This window comes from Puma concolor, chromosome C2, assembly GCF_028749965.1.
Source record: "Puma concolor isolate L17-30 chromosome C2, mPumCon1.1.hap2, whole genome shotgun sequence".
Taxonomy (NCBI): domain Eukaryota; kingdom Metazoa; phylum Chordata; class Mammalia; order Carnivora; family Felidae; genus Puma; species Puma concolor.
The window spans coordinates 147,081,854-147,100,469 of NC_141675.1; the positions used below are offsets into that span (position 1 = coordinate 147,081,854).

At 44.6% G+C, this 18,616-nt stretch overlaps 1 protein-coding gene and 1 non-coding gene across 2 annotated transcripts in view; both read right to left on the reverse strand.

The window, feature by feature from the left end:
* LOC147577584 (uncharacterized) overlaps positions 1-18,616 on the reverse strand; it is a 71,820-nt gene that overhangs the window by 51,813 nt on the left and 1,391 nt on the right. The gene's annotated exons all lie outside the window — the stretch shown is intronic.
* On the reverse strand, positions 2,428-2,533 carry LOC112850556 (U6 spliceosomal RNA). Its single transcript, XR_003222675.2, has one exon. It is a non-coding gene; the product is annotated as a U6 spliceosomal RNA (small nuclear RNA).

The window sequence follows — 18,616 nt, forward strand, 5'->3', positions numbered from 1 at the left end:
TCTGAAGGAGGACGGGAGACCTTTGCTCCGGCTCCCTGAGCCCATCCCAGCTGCTCTTTTCAGGATTTCCATTGTCTTCCAGCCTTCCCTGGAAAGGACCCCACAGCCACAGGCAGCTGTTTTATTTCTTCATAACACAGAAGCCTGGAAAGACCCAAACCCAACACCTGGGTTACCAAAGCGTTGGTGGGTGCTTATTTGGGCATAAGATTGAAATAAGACTTCTTACTCAAGACTTGCTCCTCCCTGCCCCCTTCCTCTTCCCTGTCTCATTCCCGCAAAGGAACCAGAACCTTCCTCCCAGGGATACTTTACTTATTGATTAACAAGTATTAACTGAGCATCTATTAATGCCAAGCATCGATGGGAGTGATGATGGGGAGACACAAATGATAAAAACAAACCAGAAAAATACCAGTGGGTGACCATTACTTACAGGTGAGTAAAATAGTGTTTGGTAGAGAATGGGTGGGTGGTTTTCCCATGATCAGGAATGGTCTAAGAAGGTGACACTGAGGGGCACCTGGCTGGCTCAGTCAAAAGAACACACAACTCTCGATCTCAGGGTCATAAGTTCGAGGCCCACATTGGTTATAGAGATTACTTAAAATAAATAAAAATTAAAAAAAAAAGGTGACATTGAAATAAAGACTTGAAAGACAAGAATGGGCCAGCAATGTTAAGAGCTTCTGTGGGGAAAGAAAAGGAAAAAAACCTTGACTTGATGAACCAGCCCTGACTTGCCCCAGAAGGTGTGGAATCAACTAGGGTGAACTGAACTGACTGAAACATGGCTTCTACACCTTGTGGAATGAGTGAAAGAGAAGTTAATAAGGAAATTAAGAAAGCTACAGTTCTCTCCAAGAGGGGGAGAGGCAGGTTAAAGAACAGGGCTGTGGGTTGCTCTACTGAAACCCACCAAAAAGTCTCCAGGGTCTTCCTACCAGATTTGCCCCAGTGGGGACCTGCATTATTTTCAGCATAGTGAAGTGGTAATGAGCAGGGACGCTGGCATCAGACGGATAAATCTTTGAATTCTGAGTGTGTGACTTTAGGCAGAAACTTAATGAGTTGGAGCCTCAGTTTCCTCCTTTGTAAAAGGGGTATAATGAACTCTCCCACTCAGGGAGGTCAGGAGGGCTAGATGCGATGGCCCGGCACAAGGGACCACAAAGGGCAGTGCCCAGCCCTTGGGGTGGCCCAGGAGGACTGCTCAGAGGGATAAGTAGGGTTCCCTTTGGCAGCCCCAGGGACAGGGTTAGGGTCAGGGTCTAAGAAAGGAGTAAGGAATGTCTTTACAATCTGGTGGGCTCTCTTCCAGCAAACTCCTGGCAAAGGCCAAAGGGCACTATCTCACGCTGCTGTTACATAACTGGTTATATAACTGCTTATGGGGAAACATAATTCTACTGAAGGCTGCGATTTAACAGAACCATTTGTAATTGTTTTAAAAAACATCATTTCCCCACACCAACATGGAAACAGCCAGCAAAACAGGCAATGCAGGTGGCTTGTGACCATGTGTAAGGTTCGGATTTCTAGGGATTGTCAACATAAACTGAAAGAAAAAGGCAAAAGTAAGCCCATCTTGTTTTGGGACACAGTAGATCAGAATTCCAGTCCTGCTTGGGTAGCCTTGGGCAAGTTGCTTAACCCTTGCCCAAAGTGTGGTCCGTGTGCCAGCAGTAGAAAGATACTTGGGAGCTTGGTGGAAATGCACAATTTCAGGCTCCACCCTAGACCTGCTGATTCAGAGCTTGCATTATTAACCAGATCTCTAGGTGATTTTAGGCGCGTGAGAACTGGGGAAGCATTCGTTATACTGCATACCTGAAATACAATATTGTATTTTAACTGAAAGTATTATTATTGTTATATCTTTTAAGTAAGCTCTATGCCCAATGTGGGACTTGAAATCATGACCCTGAGATCAAGAGTCATATGCTTTACTGTTGGACCCAGTCAGGTGCCCCTTAACTAACTGGAATTAAAACGGAAACTTAAAAAGCCAAAAAAAAAAAAAAAAAAAAAAAAAAAAAAGAACTGGGGAAGCATTTAACATCCCTGAGAGTCACTCTCCTAAGACAGGGGCCAAAGTGGCTTTTAAACAAATTAAATATAAGTATAAACAGCTTTTTTTTTTTTAATTTGCTAAATCATTCTCACCAATTTATTCTTCCCAACAAGTTTTCAAATCCTTTGTAAGCACTCTGCCAAAAAAGAAACCCATTGGAATTCTCATTAGAATTGCATTAAAAATATAAAATAATTTGAGAATTGATATCTTTATAATATTTTCCTATCCAGGAACATGGGCTGTCTCTATACTCAGTCTTTTTATTTTTTATTCAAGTATAGTTAATATGAAGTGTTGTATTAATTTCATGTATACAATATAATGACTCAATGATTCTATACATTACTCATAATGATCAAATCTGCTTCACAAATTTTTATGTCATCCTTGTGTAGGGGTTATATTAATCTTCTTCGTATAGTCCCGATTTTAGTATATGTGCTGCCAAACAACCAATAAATATACCCAGCTTTTGAACAATTAAAAATTAACCAGGGGGTGCCTGGCTGGCTCAGTTGGTGGAACATGCAATTCCTGATCTCATGGGTTGTAAGTCCCAGCCCCATGCTGGGTGTAGAGATTACTTAATGAAATCTTTAAAAACAAAATTAAGCAGAACAGCAAGTAAAAGTGAAAAAGCAAAGTCCTCCTCCACTCCCCAACTCCTCTTCATCCCACAACTCCTGCCCCACCCCACCCCCAGCCACTCCCTGAACCTTCTCCAGCTTGGCCTGGTATTGGGTTTTTCTCCTCTGCAGGCAGGCAACCCCTGCACTCTAGGCATTACTTGCCTGGAGTTTGGGGGGTGGCAGTGGAAAATCACCCTCCCGCCCACAAGCCAACATGCTCTTCAAAGAAATGTTCACTCTGATCTGGCTGACAGATCACTCCCTTCTTCCAATAGAGCCCATAGGAGGCGATGGTTCCAGGTCAAAAACTGGTCCGGCCACCTCTTAGCAAGTTATGAGGGGAGGTCCCTACACCTCTCTTAAGAATGTCAGGTTCGGGGCGCCTGGGTGGCGCAGTCGGTTAAGCATCCGACTTCAGCCAGGTCACGATCTCGCGGTCCGTGAGTTCGAGCCCCGCATCAGGCTCTGGGCTGATGGCTCAGAGCCTGGAGCCTGTTTCCGATTCTGTGTCTCCCTCTCTCTCTGCCCCTCCCCCGTTCATGCTCTGTCTCTCTCTGTCCCAAAAATAAATAAACGTTGAAAAAAAAAATTAAAAAAAAAAAAAAAGAATGTCAGGTTCTTGGAGCACCTGGGTGGCTCAGTCATTTGAGCAGCCAACTCTTGATTTCAGCTCAGGTCGTGATCATGGTTTGTGAGTTCAAGCCCCACAGCGGGCTTTCTGCTGTCAGTGCAGAGCCTGCTTTGGATTCTCTGTCTCCCTCAATCTGCCCCTCCCCTGCTCATGCACACACACACTTTCTCTCTTTCAAAAATAAACATCAAAAAAAAAAAAAGAATGTCAGGGTCTTGTCACATATCACTTATATTCTTGGTTTGGAGCATCAGTTGTTATTCCTGGACAGGGGTCTGCTACAGTTCTCCAAATCTGCAGTTGGTGGATTGACTCCAGAGACGGAATCTGTCCCAATGATCATTTCATCGTCAGCTCCTTCAATATGAACGTGACATGATCGAAATATGACTTCCCTTCATGTGGGCCATTCTAGACGCTCTAAGGGAAATCAACCAGCATTTAGGGCTTCCCTGACTGCTCAGATACCTTCCATCTTTCTCCAGTTTTAAGAGTCTGGGCATCTTGGCCCAACTTAAAATCTAAGGTTCTCATCCGTCATCTCAACTAATGAACAATAAATATTATATATTCTGCTGATTGCTGTGTAAAATGATTCTAGTACCAATCCTAATGTGCGTGTGTTGGGGGAGGGGCTCCCCACACTGTTCAACAAGTATCTGGACACCAGCTAGGTGTCCTACAGTTCAACTCAATTCTGCTACCATCTATCCAGAGAAAGCATCAGATTCCACAGGTTGAGGTCTCAGTCCTGCAAGAATGGTCTCACCACCCCTCAACCTCAGAAGCTGATCATAAGCCCAATTTATCACCTGTGCTTCTGACCAGCCAGCTGTAGATCCAAGGTTCTAATGGCCCCCTCCTTGGGCTTGATTAATTTGTTAGAGCGGCTCACAGAACTGAAGAGGAACATGCCGCTTGCTAGATTACTGGTTTATTATCAAAAAAGGATATGCCTCAGGAACAGCCAGCTAGAAGAGATGCATAGGGCAAAGCGTGGGGAAAGGGTGGAGAGCTCCCATGCCCTCTCCCGGGGTGCCACTCTCCCTGAATCTCCACCCACCCACAAGCTCTGTACACCAGTCCTTTTGGGATCTTGTGGAGATCTCGCTGGATAGGCCTGACTGATTAAACCACTGGCCACTGGTGAGATCCAACCTCCAGCCCTTCCCCCCCCAGTGTAGGGCAGGGGAGGCGAATTTAAGTTCTGACCCTTGAGGCACATGGTTGGTTCTCAAGGCAACCGGTTTCCATCCTTAGGTGCTTTCAAAAGTCACCTCACTAATGCTCTTATCACTTATGGAATTGCAAGGGCTTTTTAAAGGAGCTCTGTGCCAGACATGGAAAAAAGATCACATATATATTTCAGCACAGTATCACACTGGACACAAATATCCTTTCCTTAGCGAAATGCGGACTTGAGGAACATAAGCAGCCTGCATCTTCTTTTGATACCGATTGATTGATCCATCAAATATTTATTAAGAGTTCGCTCTGTGCCAGTGCTATGCTGGCACTAGTGGTTTCATGATGAGTAAGACAGGCAAGGTCAAGGTTGAAGAAGGACACTCCTGTGAGCTGGCTTTCAGTTATTTCTAATTCTAAAGGAAAAGACTCTCTGAAAACTGAAAAACTTACCTCAGTCTTGTTGAAAGTAAACTGAAGCATATTAAACATTTTAAGACTTGGAACAAAAATCGACCACAATCAGACAGCACCCAATCTAACAGATAGGAGCCCCAAGGAGCTCCTAGCTGAAAATGAAAGACTTTTATAGGCAGAAGGGAACAGGAACAAGGGAATTATACTGGGCAAAAAAGTGGGTTGGTTACTGAAAGGTTACTTTTCTTTGGGGACGGGAGGGAGTCTCTCAGGCAGGACACCTAACTATTGCTGATTCCTGACTGACTGGTTTAAGATTCCATTTCTGGGAGAGCCAAAACTGTAGTTCAATTAATTCTCGGTTTGGTGATGTGGGGCTTAACATAAGCAACTCAATTTTGGGCTGGCTGGCTTGTTTTTAAGTCCCAACCAAAGGTGAATTTTTTTTTAATGCCTATTTATTTATTTTGAGAGTGAGAATGAGAGACAGAGGGTGAGCAGGGGAGGGGCAGAGAGGGAGAGAGAGGATCCCAAGCAGGCTCCACACTGTCAGCATAGTGGGGCTCAAACTCATGAACCATGAGATCCTGACCTGAGTGGAAATCAAGAGTCTGATTAACTGACTGAGCCACCCTGGTGCTCCAACCAAAGGTGAATCTTATATCCTAAAAATTTGCTTTGTAGTATTTTTAATAGTTAAGCATTTAAAAAAAAACTATAATCTTTTTGGAAAAATTAGCACAGTACATGAACATGGCAAAGTCAAATGGCCCAAAAGGCTATACAGGTAAAAGTCCTTCCCTTCCCTCCCAACCCTGTTTCTGGCTCCCTCTCCCAGGGCTGCTAGGTGAAGTTTTGGACTTAATGCCTAAGTGGGGTCTCCTGGCCAGCTCTCCTTCTCCTCAGTCCTATCTGAGATCTTTGGACCCGAGGGCTTTGGCTTGCTGGACAAAGGGGGCGGGGGTGAGGACAAGTCCCCAGTCCCCACATGAGGCCTTGAGTTCTCATACCCCATCAGCTATCGGGAGTAGAGATAGAAGTCATTCATTCTCAAATGCGTATTGATTGATCCAGGCATTTGGAATACACTGGCCAGTAAAACAAACAAGTCTCTGCACCCATGACAGCTCACATTCTAACGTGGGAGGACACGGTGAAATGCAAACATGAAAAGTAAATTACAGGAATGAGTAAATCTTCCTTCTTGGAGGTGGAGAGCTGGTGGCAGCGGGGGGTGGGGGGGGGCGACGAGTGCCTGGCTTAACGTTTGCCTTCTTGCTACTCTCACTGCAAACTAAAGAGCTTTAAGTTGGGAAGTGGGCAGTGCAAGGGGTCAGTGGCTATCACCGATGGCTCTAAAACGAACACGTGTTTCTGCGCTTCCCTTCAACAACAAAAATAAAACAGACCTCACAACACAAGAACCCAGTGAATGACCAATTTTTCATCTTTAAGCAGTGCTCTTCTAGAAAAGGAGCCATTTCTGATTTCCAGGAAGACTTCTTATGGCCAGTGGGTTGGAGGTGGGGCCCAGGAAGAAAGGAGTGAGTGCACATCACTCACAGGGGCCACGATCCTGGACAGGCCCTCGTGTGTGAAATTCCCTGGTGTGAAACAAGGCAAAAATGACCCCTCTTCACTCTTCCCTGTTCCTTCGCTTACTTGTTTTTAATTGCGATAAAATACACATAACAAAAAACTTACTACCATAACCCTTTTTTAACATTTATTTATTTTTGAGACAGAGAGAGACAGAGCACAAATGGGGCAGGGTCAGAGAGAGAGGGAGACACAGAATCCGAAATTGGCTCCAGGCTCTGAGTGGTAAGCACAGAGCCCGATGCGGGGCTCAAACTCACGGACCACGAGATCATGACCTGAGCCAAAGTCAGACGCTTAACCGACTGAGCCACCCAGGCGCCCCTCATAACCATTTTTAAGTACACAGTTCAGTGGTACCAAGTACATTCATATTTGTGCAACCATTACCACCATCTACCTCCAGATCTTTTTTTGTCTTGCGAAACTGAAACTCTATCCCCATTTAACAACAACCCCCCCATTCTCCCCTCCCCCAGCCCCTGGCACCCACCATTCTACTTTCTGTTGTCTGTGGCCTCCTCTGGGTCCCTCATACAAATGGAATCACACAGTGTTTGTCCTTTTGTGTCTGGCTTCTATCATTCAGCATAATGGAAGGTAACCTCATGGTTCATTCCTGTTGTAGCAATTGTAAGGATTTCCCTCCTTCCTGTTTAAGGCTGAGTAATATTCCACTGCATCTCTGTACCACATTTTGTTTACCCATTTGTCCAGGGACACTTGGGTTGCTTCCACCTTGTGGTTATTTCAAATAAGGCTGCTAAAGAAACATGGGTATACAAATAACTACCTGTTCATGAGCTGCTTTCAATTCTTTTGGGTTTATGCCCAGAAGTGGAGCTGACCTCCTTACTTTTCTTTTTTAAATTTTTTTGACGTTTATTTATTTTTGAGAAAGAGAGACAGAGTGTGAGCAGGGGAGGGGCAGAGAGAGAGAGAGACAGAGAGAGAGAGAGAGAGAGAGAGAGAGAGAGAGAGAGAAAGAGAATATGAAGCAGGTTCCAGACTCTGAGCTGTCAGCACTGAGTCCGATGTGGGCCTTGAACTCACAAATCATGAGATCATGACCTAAGTCGAAGTTGGATGCTTAACTGACTGAGCCACCCAGGCACCCCAAGAATTAATGTGACTCGAAGCCCTGTACTATAAGGCACTGAAAAGTTAACAGAAAGCACATGTTATGAGAAAACTGTAAGGGGGAAAAGAGCCCTGATCAAGTGGCATATGAAGGAAGGTAACTGTTATTTTGAAGGGGGGCACCTGGCTGGCTCAGTCGGTGGAGCATGTGACTCTTGGTCTCAGTTGGGGGGTTTGAGCCCCATGTATAGAGGTTACTTAAAAATAAAATCTTAGGGGCGTCTGGGTGGCTCAGTCAGTTAAGCGTCTTTGGCTCAGGTCATGATCTCACAGTTTGTGGGTTTGAGCCCCGCGTCGGGCTCTGGGCTGACAGCTCAGAGCCTGGAGTCTGCTTCAGATTCTGGGTCTCCCTCTCTCTCTGGCTCTCCCCTGCTCATCCTCTATCTGTCAAGAATAAAAAACATTAAAAAAGTTTTCTTAAAGAATAATAAAATCTTAAAAAAAATTACTATCATTTTTGGTAATAGTTTGGTAAAACCAAACATATTCTACAGACCTTAGGTACTCAGTGTGTGTTTTGTCTGAATCAAGACTCATGGGAGTCTGATGATATTTAGTTCCTTTAATTGTATTTAACATGCAAAATTAGAATAACCAAATAAAGTGTGCATAGCAGACCAGCAGCAGCAGCAGGTCCTGGCAGCCCATTAGAAATGCACATTCTCAGGCCCCATCTTGGACCTGCTGAATCAGAAACGCTGAGGGGTGGGGCTGACTCATCTGTTCTTTAACAAGCTCTCCAGAGGGTTCTGACGCACAGAAAGTTTGAGGTCCTCTGAGGTGGAGAAAGTGAAACACTTTTTCCTCAATATTGTGGGAAGCGAGGGAAAAAGAGAGCTGTACAGGAAACAAGTACTTCCTCTCTCCCTAGTTCTGAGGGCTGAGGCAGAAACACAGAGAGAGACATGGAAGATCTTGAGAACTTTAAGAGGGTTAGTGGCATGCATACAATAGCGGGCGGAAGAAGATCAAAGGTCTTGGAGAAGGTCCATGTGAGGAGACATTTCAACTTGGCACCAGGCGGGTGCAGCCGGGTATGGAGGGAAATGTCGGAGAGGGAGGTCTGAAGAGCTTCACGTGGCCTATGCCTGGTCCCTACGGCACCTGAGGTTTCTGTGGGCCCCAGTGTCGGAATACAAAGAGGCCAAATCAACTGGTAGGCCAGCAGAAGACTGGGGGCAATGCAAAGAAGTAGGGACCTGGTGATGAGGCAAATGGTTGGAACCACAGGTGGGACCAGTGACACCACAGCTGTCACCCAGTCCAGAACCATACTGGACCAGCTGCTCCGCAGCAGAAACCAACAAGGACCCTGATGACATCACATGGATAGAAGATGCCCTCCTCCACTGGTGCCCAGAGTCTATCCTGGAGTGCACTCTCAGGAATGGGGGGAAACTCAGCATCTACCAGTGAGACAGGAGACTGTCCACAGTCTGAGAAAGGCAGGCTTCTCCAGATGGAGAAGTGTGGGGTTTGGGATAATTAATAACTTCCTCTGGAAAGTGACTAGCATTTATGAGAAAATAATTAAGCAATTTTCTCATAGACTCTGATGAGATTAAAAGCCTCTGAGGGCAGTTAGATTTACCTGCACTGTCTTGTTATGAATCACCTGAAGCGCTAACCATCAGGCTGATACTGAATAGATAATCGTTCACCTGACAGTCCTTTTTGAACCTAACGTTAACAATATTAGCTTACTTTTTTCATTTTTTTGAGAGACAGTGCATGCACACGAACAGAGGGCAGAGGGGGGAAAGAGAGAACCTTAAGCGTGTTCATCGCCCAGTGCAAAGGTTGTGGGGGGCGGGGGGGTTCTGACATTAGGCTCAATCTCACAACTGTGAGATCATGACCTGAGCCAAAATCAAGAGTCTGACGCTGAACCAACTGAGCCACCCAGATGCCTCTCGTCTCCTTACTTCTATCAAAAGTTTTTACCAAAAGAAATCTCTGAACTGGCTTTATTCCATGCCTTGCTCCCCTATAGCAAATTTAAATAAAGTTTTATGCATGCTCATAACAAGTTCATGAGAAAGTTGCTTTAGCGTCTAAAAAGCACTGAGGTCATCTAAAACAGTGGTTTTCTGGGGGTGCCTGGGTGGCTCAGTCGGTTGAGCATCCGGCCCTTGATTTTGGCTCAGGTCATGATCTCACGGTTCACGAGATGGAGCCCTGTGCGGGGCAGCACTGACAATGCAGAGCCTGCTTGAGATTCTCTCCCTCTCTCTATGTCCCACCCCCTGCCTATGTGTGTGCGCGCGCACTCTCTCTCTCTCTCAAAATAAATAAACACTAAATAAATCAAATCAAATCAAATTGGTAAAAAAAATAAATAAATAAATAAAGCAGTGGTTTTCAAAAGTGTGCTCTCTGGGACAACCAGCATTACCTGAGAATACACTAAATGTTAATTCTCTAGCTACACCCAGGTCTAACGGATCATAAACACAGGGAGAGGAAGGTGACTTCTGGCTATGGCCAAGTGAAAAGGTCAGTGAATCCTCTCCCCAGAATGCAATTATAAAGCGAGACAAAATTGACAAGAATGACAATTTCAGTGCTCCGGAAATCGGCCAGAGGCATACGACCATCTGAGAAGTGTTTATGCTTGAAAACTGTTGACCTGTGGGTCAGAACAGAGGATGTCCAAGGCATTCTGGCCTGGGACTGCTTCTATGCCCGCCAGCCCAGTGGGTGTGAAGGCTCTGCCGGGGCAGGAGAGGCCGTGACGGCTGGCAGCCATGCTGCTGTGGTTGAGGGGGGCCCAGGGGGCCCCAGTGTAGGGGACATGATGCCCATGCCCAGTGACACTGTCAGTGGAAGAGACGACAGCCTTGCCTTTCAGGAAGTATTACAGGAAGTCTTTCAGACTGAAAGGAAGTGACATCAGATGGCAATTAGATGCACAGGGAAAAATAAAAAGCACTGGAAATGGTAAATATGTAGGTTAATATAAAAGACTTTTTAAACATTATTTCCTCATTTCGCCTCTTCACTTCTTTACAAGATATAGGATTATGTAAAGCAACACTCATAGCACTGTATTGTTGGGTTCATACCACACATAAATGTAATACATACAACAATAGTAATACATGAGAAGGGAAAGAGAACTGAGATTTACTGCAGTAAAGTTTCTATATTTTGCCAGCAGTAAATTAGTGTTAATCTCAACTAGATTTTGGTAAGTTTAGATGCTGTAATCTATAGAGCAACTACTAAGAAAATTCATTTTAAAATACTAAAAAAAGTTCAGAGGAATTTCAATGCTATACCAAAAAATATTTAGCACAAAAGAAAGCAATAAAAGAGGAACGGAGAAGCAAAGAAGAAAGAAGACATATAGAAGACAAATAGCAAAATAGCAAATGTAAATCCAAACATATTATTAATCATATTAAATGTGAATGGCCTAGGGGTGCCTGGATGGCTCAGTCGGTTGGATGTCCGACTTCAGCTCAGGTCATGATCTCGCCCTTCATGAGTTTGAGTCCCGTGTTGAGCTCTATGTTGACAGCTCAGAGTCTGGAGACTGCTTCGGATTCTGTGTCTCCCTCTGTCTCTGCCCCTCCCCTGCTCATGCTTTATCTCTCTCTCTCTCTCAAAATAAACATTAAAAAATAATAAAAATTTAAGAAATGTGAATGGCCTAAACATCCCAATCGAAAAGTGGAGATATTCAGATTGGATAAAAAAAAGCAAGATCCAAATACATGCTCTCTGCAAGAGACACATTTAGATTCAGAGACACAAATAGTCTGAAAGTAAAAAAATGAAAAAAGATATATCATGAAAATAATAATGATAAGAAAGTTGAAGTGGCTATTATATGGACATCAGCTAAATAAGATGTTAGAGGGATATTTCATAGTGATTAAAGAGTCATTAGATCAGCAATCTACAAAACCCTATTTCCAAATAAGATCACATTCCAATGTAAGGGAGGCTAGACTTCAATGGATGAATTTTGGAGGGGTCACAATTCAACCCACAACAAATCCAATGTCCATCAACTTGTGAGTGGAAAAACAATTTGTAGTATATACATATAATAAAATACCATTTAGACATAAAAAGGAATGAACTACTGATACATGCTACAACACAGATTAAGCTCTAAAACATTATACTAAATGAAAAGTCGGGCGCCTGGGTGGTTTAGTTCGTTAAGCATCTGACTTTGGCTCAGGTCACAATCTCACAGTTAGCAGGTTCAAGCCCTGCGTTGGGCTCTGTGCTGAAAACTCAGAGCCTGGATGGAGCCTGCTTCAGATCTGTGTCTCCCTCTCTCTCTGTCCCTCTCCTGCTTGTGCTCTCTCTCTCTCTCAAAAGTAAACAAACATTAACAAAAATTATAAAAAAAAAAGAAAGAAGTCAGATGCAGAATACTACATGTTGTATGGTTCCATTTACAAAAAATGTCCACAAAAGGCAAATTTATAGAGAAAAAGGCAGATCAGTGGTTGCCTAGGGCTTGGGATGGGAGAAGGAATTAAGCAAAAACCAGCAGGAGGAAACTTATTGGGCTGACAGAGAAGTTTTAAAACTGAATTTTGGTAATGATTGCCAACTATGCAAATTTACTTAAAAAAAAAGAAATCACTGAAGTGTACACTTATAATGGGTGATTTTTTTATAGTATATAAATTATATTTTAATCAAGGTATTTCTTTTTAAAAAGTTTCGGGGTTGGGGGGAGCGCCTGGGTGGCTCAGTTGGTAAGCATCCGACTTCAGCTCAGGTCAAGATCTTGCGGTTTGTGAGTTCGAACCCCGCATCAGGCTCTGTGCTGACCGCTCAGGGCCTGGAGCCTGCTTTGGATTCTGTGTCTCCCTCTCTCTCCGCTCCTCCCCCACTCACACTCTGTCTCTCTCTCAAAAAGAAACATTTAGAAAAATAATAAAAAAATAAAAATAAATAAAAACTTTCGGGGGTGGGGACCTACAACCTGGGTATTAAAAAGCCTTCTAGCTAATTCTTATACTAAGGTGTGCAAATCACTGCCCTAAACTGATTAAACCAGATGAACTTGACATAACATCACTGGCACATCCAAGTCTCACCCAGTTCTTACCCACCTAAAGTGGTAGAGGATCATGAAGACAATTACATCCGCCTAGAGGGAACAAATTACTATATTTTCTTTTTTTTTTTTTTTTTCAACATTTATTTATTTTTGGGACAGAGAGAGACAGAGCATGAACGGGGGAGGGGCAGAGAGAGAGGGAGACACAGAATCGGAAACAGGCTCCAGGCTCTGAGCCATCAGCCCAGAGCCCGACGCGGGGCTCGAACTCACGGACCGCGAGATCGTGACCTGGCTGAAGTCGGACACTTAACCGACTGCGCCACCCAGGCGCCCCTATATTTTCTTTATAAATCTGAATAGCATGTGTGTTAAATTTGATATGGAGCCCGGACTTAGAAGTGACCCTGAGGTTCAGACCCACATCCAGGTGGACAATGCCAGCTTGGCACTTCCAAGGTTCCTCAGGCACCCCAGATGCATCCTGTCCTGAATGAGGCTCTTTATCCTTCCACTTGCTTTCCTTGGTAAATAGCACCACCATCCACACCCTGTGCCCCAACCCTGAACCCGGAAACTACATTTGCCCCCACCCCCACCCCCCATCCTGACCGTTGATAGTCAATGAGGCTAGCAGTTGCATTTCCATTATCTCTCCCCTTTTTTTCCAGTAATGGCCTTAGGCCAGGACCTTATCATGGCTCCCAAATGGCCTCTCTGCCTTCAGTCCACCCAACACTTGGTCAGTCCCTACACTCAGATATCCTAGGAATCACCCTCACATATGAACACAATCGTGCTGCTTCCTGCTAAAACTCCTTGGGTGGCTTCTCCTCTTTATCAGTTAGAAACTGCTTTTGACTGCACATAACAGAAACCTGGTTATGCTTGTTTCACCAAAAAAAGGTGTTATTTTTCTCATGTGATAAAACAATACCCATTCTCAAAGAAAACCATTGTTAGTTTCTTAAAAAAAAAATTTTTTTTTTTTAATGTTTACTTATTTTTGACAGAGAGAGACAGAGAGTGAGCAGGGGAGGGGCAGTGAGAGAGGGAGACACAGAACCCGAAGCAAGCTCCAGGCTCTGAGCTGTCAGCACAGAGCACGACATGGGGCTCGAACCCATGAACTGTGAGATCATGACCTGAGCTGAAGCTGGACACTTAACCGACTAAGCCACCCAGGTGCCCCAGAAGGAATGTCTTTTTTTTTTCAAGTTTATTTATTTTTGAGAGTGAGCTAGCATAAGCGGGGGAGGGGCAGAGAGAGAGGGAGGGAGAATCTGAAGCAGGCTCTGCCAGTGCAGGGCTCAAACCCATGAACCATGATATCACGACCTGAGCTGAAACCGAGTTGGATGTTGAACCCACTGAGCCACCCAGCTACCCAGAGATCATGACCTGAGCTGAGGTCAGACGTTCAACCAGCTGAGCCACCCAGTTGCCCCCCACAAGCCCAGTGTCTAAAAAAAAACCCAAAAAACTCCCAGGTGGTTCTAATGTGGGGCCCAGGTAGCTTCGATTTACAGCCGAGATCTAGACAGAATTATCCAAGAAGACACTGTGGGCCAGACTGAGCCAGAGACCAGCTTGGAACTGCTGAAAATAAAGCATATGACATATGTTATTGATGAGATTATTAAATATCCAGCTAACTGGCAATCACAGTTTGCAAACTTCTAATTGCAGACTGTTCACTCCTGCTTACTAACGTAACAATCTACATTAATTCTTATGCTATTCACTTTCCAACTTTTTTTTTTTAATTTTTTTTTTTCAACGTTTATTTATTTTTGGGACAGAGAGAGACAGAGCATGAACGGGGGAGGGGCAGAGAGAGAGGGAGACACAGAATCGGAAACAGGCTCCAGGCTCTGAGCCGTCAGCCCAGAGCCCGACACGGGGCTCGAACTCACAGACCGCGAGATCGTGACCCGGCTGAAGTTGGACGCTTAACCAACTGCGCCACCCAGGCGCCCCTACTTTCCAACTTTTAAAAATGCCTCCGATACTTCATGATTCTGTGATACAATCTTCTTACAGGGTTTATTGGGAATAGGTTTCAGGTTGGGGGATTTACTATCATCTGCATTTTAACAGCTGCAGAAAAACTAGCTAATACCACTTTTAACAGTTTCTCGTGGGCTTCCTAGTTGTTGGTGCATTTGTTTCTTAGCATTAAAAAAATCCTCTCTCTTTCTACTTTGCTTCTTTTGGATTATCCCTAGCTCGGACATTTTCCTACAATTCATATAAAAATATGTTTTCATTAGCAAAGGCCTTGGTGATAATCCCTTTGTGATGTGTGATATGAAGGAGATTAATAGAAAACTAAATATTTACCGAGAATGATGAAGATATAAGGGGGAAATTACTTTCAGTCACAGAAATACAAATGATTCAGGGAAAGAGAAAGATGAGATAAAAGAGAAAAGTAGAAAAATGAGCCCTAGGAAAGGAAGAAGAGGAAGGGGAAAATGGAAACGCAAGACTGAATTTCTAGTCTACCTTCTCACTCACCTCTCAACGACAGAGGTCCCCAAAACACTGATTTTCGTTCTCAGGAATGCCAGAATGACACATCGCAAGCTGCTTAGTCATCTACACAGGCTGCAGTAATATCGGAGACATCTATCCCCCTTCATCATTCCCTATAAAATCAAAGTCTCTCTGGATTACCTGTGCTCTATTCTGACTGTCAAATCCCAGCCACATTCTGGGGCTCAAGACAACCCCAGCTACTTTAGGACTCTTTGGACTTCTTGGAGATAATGATTCTCAATCATACTGGCCTGGTACAACAGTGAACTTTTCAAAATTACCCGTCTGAGTACTCTGGTCACACTCCAGTTTGAAACACACGAACTCTGGGGCTAAATTATGGAATTGAGTCCAAAGCGATCACGGAATCCCAAGGTTCAAACGAATAGGCCTGCCCTAACATTTACAGGACTGGGGCAAGGGCACCATACACTAAATATTTAAATGATATAAATCAAGATAACAGCTAAATAAAATATACCCTATCCTCTGCCTTAACAAATATACCTTCATAAAGACCCAGAAGGCAGATTCAAATATGGAATTCTTGGGCTTCTTGAGTTCTATGTAGGAAGGCAGCAAAAGAATGAGAGCCAGTCCTCTGTCCCTGGTCCTTCCTTCCTTCCCCAGCCCCAGGCTGCAAGGTGCACTGAGGGGGCCTATGGTCAAATTCAGATACATACCCACGGTGGCACAGTCCATCTTTAGTGTGTCCAAGCCCTGGAAACAGGTCTAGTGCGCCAAGAAATTCCAAGGTCTTACATATTTAATGACAGTTCTGAACAGTGGTTCTCAGCTGGGGGCAATTTTGCCCCTCAGGGAACAGTTGGCAATTTGTAGTGGTATTCGGCTTGTCACAGCTTGCGGAGGGGGGTGTTAGAGCATCTAGTGGGTAGAGGCTGGGGATGCTACTAAACATCCTACAAGGTACAGAACAACAACAACAAGTGTTATCTGACCCAATATTAATAGTGCCAAGACTGAGATATCCTGCTCATATCTGCTCAAGATCACATACAGGCACGCCTTGGAGATATTGGGGGCTTGGTTCCAGACCCCTGCAATAACGTGAATATTGCAATAAAGGAAGTCAGATTAATTTATAGTTTTGTTTACACTATATGAAAGTCCAGTAAGTGTGCAACAGCATCAAGTCTAAAAAAATGTACACACCTTAATTTAAAAATACCTTATTGCTAAAAAATGCTAACCATCATCTGGGCTTTCAGCCAGTCGTAATCACTGATCACAGATCATAACGTAATGATAATAACAAAGCTTGATATACTGCAAGAATTAACCAAAAATGTGACACAGAGAGTGAGCAAAGTGAGCAAAGTGAGCAAAGGCTGTTGGAAAAATGGTGCCAACAGACACGCTTGATCAGGGTTGCCACAAACCTTCAATCCGTCAAAAAATGCGACATCTGCCAAGCATGATAAAGTGAAGTGCAACAAAATGAGGTAGGCCTGTATTTAAATTCCTTAACCCTGTTCTAGAAGGAGGGGTAAGGTTCACCCTCCTGGCTCCACAGACTCTTTCCCCCTCAGGAGAGCTGGTTTGAGGAGAGGCAGACAGGGTCTTCTAAAGTATGGGGCCCAGGGCCAGGAACTCCCTTGCCCAGGAGGGAGGGCAGTGCTGGGAATGAACCTCCCGGGTCCTCTAAACTGGCAGGACAACAAAGGCCTTCCACTGACCAAAACAGGGGGATGCCCAGGCTTCATCTGAATAGCTCAAGAGAGAACCAAGGCCCTGTCCCAGGCCGTTCTTTGCATCCATGGGCTGGCTGGTTCGGGGGCTGGATCCTTGCCAAGTACTCCTGATGAACTGAAACCTGAGTCTCTAACTTCCTGGAACCCAAAGAAACTCAGACCTTGAGCAAAGGCCCTTTGGCTGGCATGCACACATTTATCCAACTCTCTATTGGCATATGCCTGGAGAATACTAGTAAGTATAAGCAGCAAAATTACAAATATGTGCACTTTCGAGAGGACGATAAAAAATGTGGATTGTGCATCTCTGGTAGAGGAAGCCTTGGAGTCTGAGGATCTAAATAAATAAATAAAGTTTAACACAGATGTGGCTGAAGCACTCCCTGCCCTGGTGTCACTGTGGCCTTGGATTAGGTCTCAGTATTTTGTCATCCTCACCACTGAATCCTGCCGACTGAGGGAAATACGGATCTCATGGTGAAGAGTTCTCAGGAAATGGGGAGGATTTAAACCCACAAAGCAAACAGAACACAAATCCCCAGCAAGCAGAGCTCTTTTTCCTGTATGTCTGTCCCTTCTTGGCCCCTATCGGGGTCTCCTTGTCTCCACTTTTCTTTTCAGGACACTTTCCCCATCTCCTCTTTGGAGTCAAGTAGGGTCCAGCCCTTTGCCTCAATTTTCCTGCTTTCGTGGGCAAGAACTCCCGCAAGCCACAGGTCCTCAAAGCGAGGTCCCAGGCCAGCAGCACCGGTGCTACCTGGGAACAAGTCAGGAATGAAAGTTCCAGAACCACAGCAACCTGCAGTTTAACGAGCCCTTTAGGTGACTCTAATGCACACTTCCACTTTAAGGTAACTTCATCCCACCTCCAAAAACAGTTTAGTCAACTTTGTAGGTGTTCAGTCAGGCATGCCCTGTCGGGGTGGAAGATGAAGATGCCTACTCTCCTCCATGCCCCCAGCGTGGTTTATTTTAAAATATCAACTTTTTTTTTTTAAGTTTATTATTCTTTTTTTGAGAGAGAGAGAGAGCGAGCAGGGGAAGGGGCAGAGAGAGAGGAGAGAGAGAATCCCAAGCAGGCTCTGCCCTCCCCAGGTGGGGCTTGAACCCAGGAACCATAAGATCATGACCTTAGCCAAAACCAAGAGTCCCATGCTCAACAGACTGAGCCACTCAGGCGCCGCCCCCTTCCCATGGCCTATCAAACTAGCCTCCCCGCAAAAGTGTGTGCGGAGGAAGGTGGATAGGATTCTCAAAGCCGTATCGTTGCAAACAAATTCACATTCACTGTAAAAAAAAAAAAAAAAAAAAAAAAAAAAAAATTCTACGAGAACCTAGCAGAAGTTAAATTTGCACCCCAAAGGTGTCAGAGTCTCCTGTCCATCTTTCTAGACATTTCGGAGCACACAGTGAATATGTTTATCCTTTAATAACATACACACACAAGTAGTTTGTGTTTTTGCTCATTTCGTAACAAATTTGGAAATATCTTTCTGGAAGACTAAGCAATATTCCGGCGTTTGGAGGTATAAATTGTGTGCTCATTCTGCCCTCCTCCCCGACCGCTGGGGCAGGAGGGCCGCACGAAACACGAGAGACGTGCAGAAAGTCAGTCAGCTGACGTTTTGGGATTCTCACCGGTTGTGGCCTTCT